Below are 6,325 nucleotides of genomic sequence, written 5' to 3'. Positions count from 1 at the left end.
TGTGGATTAGTAACCAGACACATGTACCCTGGGTTGCATCCCGGACTAAGGAGACTATATTTGCATATAATGTTATAGATGAAACTCTGACTTTATAAACATTTCAGCCTTTCCCCAGCTTTTTTGTTTATCCCTTATCAAATGCTCTTTTATTAAAATCTGAAACCACGCACACAGTAGCAAGACTTTCTGCTTTGATATCACCACTGCTTCTGAAGATGTTTGGTTTTTTTTTTTGCTGACAGTAATACAAGTTCTTTTACCTAATCCATGAATGCTTTGACTGATTTGGGAATAGACTTGTCTTTTAAGTCATCTTTCCTTCAACAAGAAATTCAGGGGAGTTGTTCCATATGAGCTTTCTGTTTAGCAGTAGTGTCAGAATACAGATTATAGAGACACACTACCAGGAATGCACTGACAGGAGGACCATAAATCAGTAAGGCAGTCAGTCCATTTCCGTGTCAAATTGCAAGAGAACTGCACTTGGGTACTCCATAAGGTAAAGCAATGGTTAAACAGTAAGTGCCTGGGAACTGCTCCAGCCTACAGAAGCAAGGACTATTTGGGAACCCTGTGGGATTCTGTCTAAGCCTCCTGCAGCACAAGTCCAGGGAGGACAAAGTTTGTATCTCTGCTGGAACAGCAATATTTTCCCACCAGTACAGGGAGCATAAGACTATTCACAGGTATGTTTACAAATGTCCCTGGAGTAGATATGCATGTCTGTATTGCCAAATATAAAATTGCCCTGTCTCACATTTTCTTCGGTCCTATCAGTGTTATTTGGAGATTGTGCAGCTATAGAAGAGAATTTATGAAGTGGAATGCAATGATAAAAAAAGTTCAAAGGTAGATTTTAAAGCTCTACTGGGCTTTCTCTATGTATTGAAAAACACTGTTAAGAAGCACCATTTTCCCCAGCAGCCCATTCAGAGGGAGTGATACAGAAACAGCACAACCCTCAGAGGAATGATGAAAGGAACGTGATACATAATAGTGTTATGGTGGGTGCTGCCACATAATACTTATACATATAATCTTCCAAGTTATTTTTATTCTTACAGAGATGGAGGTCAACCTATGTCATAGTTGGCTTTGGTTAGACAAGAACCTGGAAATAGGAATCTACAGTGAGAAACAGAAGGCTTGGTTTCTGCTCCCATATTGAATTACAAGCAATTTCATGAAGCCAAATTACATGTGGGCAGCAGGATACTGTTGGCCAGAGGAAGCAGGCATGATGGTGCTTGACCACCTCTGTTTCAGGCTGCAGTTTATGTGTAAATAAAGCAAACTGAATGTGGGCTGGACTTGAATTCTCCATAATTTGTTTTTCACTGGCTGTGAAGGTCTTAAATACTTGCTATTGCTTCAGATAAAATCGGCTTCAGCTTCCATAATAGATGGTACCTCAAAAGAAGCAGCAGAAAGACAGACCTGACTGGGAGGCCCAAAACACTGCATCAGTTACAGCTGTAAGGAAAGATGATAAATCAGTTGCCTAATGCACAGAGAGGTTTTCAGGGTGGGCTCAGCTCAGCTGCAGGGAATTAGCTAACCCCTCCCTGGGTGGGGGCTTTTGGGAACTAGGATTTTCCTTCCATTTTGCTGCTGAAACCTGGCTCTAGTAAGCTCCCTGGTCATGAGAAGGCATGTGTACTTGCACAGATGCCTGTAATAAGGATTCTTCGTGTCTGTTTTTAGAGAAGATACAATTCCTAAAGTACCAGCGCCAATCCAGAGAGGATGTGGAAAGAAGGTAAAGTCTCTGAGGCAAAGTGTCCTGTTGTGTATCTGTTGGTGGTGGTTGGCAATGCTACAGACTGGGGGAATGAGGGGGCGTTTGCCCTACTCAGTGAGCAAGAGGGGAAGAATGGTTTTCTGCAATCATTTGCTTTGAGCTGTGTCTTTCCAAGCAGAAAATGGTTGTTTCTTGTTTCAGTACCTCCTGAATATTTCTGCTCTCTAGCTTAAAACACTCTCTTTTGGCTCAGTTTCTTGGCATCTATATGAGTAATAACCCAAACTGGAAAGCCTGGTGGACAGTTCCACAACTGTGATGTTAATGCTTAAGAAGGGAAGGCTGATGTCTACTTGCCTCTGTGTAAAATTAGTCTTGGTTTTTAGATCAGTAAAAATTAGGGCCACTGCAGGAAATATTTTTCTCTCTGGTGTTATGCAGTGCTGGTGGAAATCTGAGTGTTGGATCCACACATATTTCTGCTAGTTAAAGATGTTGCTAGAGCTGAATTGCCTGTTCCACCCTCCCATACTTTTGGAGGCTCTTTATTCTTGCTAGGAAGAAACCCAGTGTGTTTAGCTGTGCTGAAAATGTCAGGATACCCCTGTCTCTGGTGTTTATCACTTCCCAAGAGGGTCTGCTTCTTATTTCCTTCTGCTAGAGCATTCTCTGAGCTTAATTAACCAGGCAGGAAATAGCTTCATGATAATGAATGATGTCCCAAGTTAGTGGTTCATTCATTAGTTTATAGTAAATTATCACAATTCATGACTTAATGAAGTCAAATATATGAATGAGAAGCAGAACCTTCCAAACTGTTTTTTACTGCTATGTTATTTTCATAAGCTTGGGAGTGTGATTAATTGGGCAGCCCCACAAAAAATAAGCTAGCAAAATCCAAGGCATGCTCTGTAACAGTTTATACCCTTTCTCTGCTCCCTCTGTGTCTCAAAGGACAAAATGAGGGGGAAACTCTTTATCTGAGACCAGACAGGATAACACGAAGGTGATTGTAGCTGGCAGAGACTAAAGTATTCCCTCAGGTACATTGATCTGTTATCTACATGGATGATAGTTTAGGGACCTGATACACTTAAGTGTGTTTCTGCAAGTTCCCATGTAGAAAAAAGTGTAGAAATTCTGGTTTGTGTTTCTGCGTTGGCATCTTATTGGTGTTGTTTCCTGATGCATAATACACCTGTCCTACCGTGTCAGAGCAGAGCTACAGTGATGTGAGATTTTTTTCTTTGTTTTTACCAGTCCAGTACTTACCTTAGGGAGTTTTGGATCTTCATCTGTTGCGGGTGTCAGATGCTGCAGTGGCATATACTTGGAGAAAAGCATATTCTGAAAATTGCATGTGACGGGATGAAGGCTGAGTTGTTAATGGATTTGGATGGATTTGTCTGTTTACAGCATTTAAGACAATGTAATTCTTTCTGGGCTTTCCCTCCAGCTATAGGGAATGAGGTAGAGAAAGAGTAGTCATTGTGCTTGATTGCCCTTCCGCTGCTCCATGACTTTAGGAGAGCATTAACTGGTTTTTTAAAGTCATATTTAACCTTCTTCTTCTAAAGTATGGTATCTCACCCCCCCAGGTTCTACATACTCAGTCTTGCCTCCATCTTTTTATTTTATGTTTGCCACTGTGGCAGATGAATGTTTGGCTCATTTATGGGCCTAGACTTATGTACCTATTTTGTTGTGACTGTGTGCTGGTTTTGGCTGGGACATAGTTAATTCCTTCACAGTACCTGGTATGGGGCTTTGTTTTGGATTTGTGCTGGAAGCAGAGCTGATAACACAGGGATGCTGTAGTTGCTGCTGAGCAGAGCTTACACAGAGCCAAGGCCTTTCCTGCTCCTCAACCACCAGTGAGGAAGCTGGGGGTGCACAAGAAGCTGGGAGGGAATACAGCTGGCACAGTGACCCCAACTGAGCCAAGGAATATCCCAGACCATGTGGCACCGTGGTCAACCATAAAAGCTGATGAAAGATGTGGGAGATGTTTGTCAGCTTGCATAGAGTAGCGAGGACTGATCCCACTGGTCCTTGGTGGTTTCCACCCACACCAGGGCCTGGCCCCCTTTGGCCCGTGGCATGTGATGAGCACAGGGCTCTCAGTAGTCAGGACCCCGTATACCAGGTTTTGGCCAGCAGGGAGACCTTGGGGACCATCCACTCAAGGACAAGTGAAGTTGCATCCTCACACCAGATAGACAGATTTTATCTAGTGTGGCTGTCAAAGCCCAGCCACAGCAGCACTAGAGGGTGCTGCTGAGACGCCAGTAGCTTTCTTCCAGTCTGTCCTAAGGAATGTTTTAGAACTATATCTATTTATTAATTTTGTTCCTGATGATGTCTTGATCAAAGTCAGTGAAAACACCTCAAATTTTTTCTCAGGGGTAGGTATCATTTGTTTGATAATACATAAAGTACTATTTCTCAACATCAAAAAGTACATATCTATACATGTAAAAACAAGTGCTCTGAGTGCAGGGACACAGTCAGACATTTCCTCAAGGGCTGGCTGTATTGTTTAGGCTTGCATAGATTGTAAGAAATTAAATTAGGGACAAAGGAAAATTGATCTCTGCCTTTTTAAACCTCCCTCACATGGACTAAGAACCACAAAAAAAGTTTTGACACAGTCATTGATTTTAAAACTATGGCTCAAAACCATAGATTTATAGCCATTCTTTTAGATACCTTCTTGGGGCTCAGTTATGCCTCCTTCTTTCCAGGAAATTAAGAGCAAATGTTGATATTTTATTGAGCTCCAATACAGGTGAGATTTCTGTGGATGATGTGGTCTATCCTGGCAGTTCCTGTTCCCTCAGATTACTGCTAGAGTATTTCCTTCTGTTAGTGAAAATATACTGCTTGCTCTTAGAAATACAAAATGTGTTTGGAAGAACTAGAATTTAAGATGAACTGGAATCTATTCACATTACCCTTGAGAAATTCCAAGTCACTAGGATGAAATAGAATTTAAGTTTTTACAGAAGCAGCAATTGCTTGCAAATTGCACATTATTTCTTTTGCAAATTGAAATATCATCTTGGTGGTACGTCAGTGCTGCACTTTTGAACAGCAAATTTAAATTAAAACAAAATCTCTCTTGTTTACTCTTTTGTCTGTATTACTTCTGAGTCAGCAAGGCACTGAAATAACTATTAGGTGACTTGATGTTTATGGGGCTGTTGGGTAGAGTTTGGCCCTAGCTAGCTGGAATACTGAACTGTGTTCAAGGGAGCTACAGTTCAGTGACCCCAGGCTCTGCTACACAGCTCACATAAAACTTAGACCAGAACTGTCAGGTTTTGTTCTGCAGTTGACCAGTGAGCAATATGATGCCACTGGGTGTGTGACATCCGTGTAGAATAGGAAGCAATAATACCCTTGGGTTTTTTAAATATCATTGACAATACCATTACTTAACACTTCATCAGTATTTATCTAATGCTTAATACATACAAGTATTTGGTTTACCACAGGCTTTCCTCTCATGGGAAAAATAGTCATTGCATCCTTTGGTATGGTAGTGGCAACAGTGGGTGTGGGCTTGCTGTTCCCAAGAGTCATGAATGTTGAAAACTGAGAAATTTCACACATCCCCCTTCATTTCAGGGCGAGAAAGTCTGAACTAAATTTCTTTGGTCTGCTAGTGTGCTGGACTTTTCTTGGGATTGCTGGCATCAGGAGCTGGCATCTAATGCTGCAAGGTGCTATGGTGCCACAGTAAAAAAGGGTGAAATGGGGCCTGCTAAAAGAGTCTCCTGCAGCCTCTTGCTCAATGTACTGGCTTTGTTTTGAAGGGATGGGTCTCTCCCCCAATCCTGTTTAGAAAGCCCCATTCCTTGAGAGAACTCAAGGGCTGTCAGAAGGATGGTAAATATAGTTATGAAAGGAGAAAAAAAGGAATTGCCAAGACTGAGTGACTTGGCCAAGGTGAAAGAGGAAACCAAACAAGACGTGGAGATAAATACTCTGTCTTCTATGTGTGTGGCTTGTACTTTAACTACATTGCCATTCTTTTTTCTATATATTCAGTAATGTGTGGTAATTGGGATGCTGGCCAAGAAGAGGCAGGGAAGAGGATTGCAGTGGTTGTCCTTATCAATTGTTGGGCAATGATTTCACAATTGTAGCTCATTTTCTTCATTGTGAACCTAAGAGACAGGCTGTACTGCATCACTGCTGTCTGCAAACACCAGCATATTTAGATCCTGCCCCTGTTTCTGCTAAAAGATAAGCACAGTATCATGCAAAATGAGATTTCTTTCTTAAACAAGAAGAGATTTATAATGGTCAAACACTCAAGGTATGCCTAGCTAATACCAAAACCTAAATCCTTTGCAGTGGTCTTCAAGATGCTGTCATTTCCCAAATAAGTTGGGTCTCTGAGTTCAGCTCACAAATCTTTTCTAACTGGAACAAACAAGTTTATTTCACTATACCAAGAGTCCATGTTTACTCACAGCAGCTCTGATCCCTGTCTTGCAGCTTATCTTGGGAAAGAAAAAAAATTAAAGCTTTGTTTATTGTCGGCTAATGGCATTAAGTTAAGTTACAGCCTGA

Source organism: Chiroxiphia lanceolata, chromosome 12, assembly GCF_009829145.1.
Source record: "Chiroxiphia lanceolata isolate bChiLan1 chromosome 12, bChiLan1.pri, whole genome shotgun sequence".
Classification (NCBI taxonomy): Eukaryota; Metazoa; Chordata; class Aves; order Passeriformes; family Pipridae; genus Chiroxiphia; species Chiroxiphia lanceolata.
The sequence above is the reverse complement of the archived record's forward strand: the minus strand, read 5'-3'. Positions refer to the sequence as shown.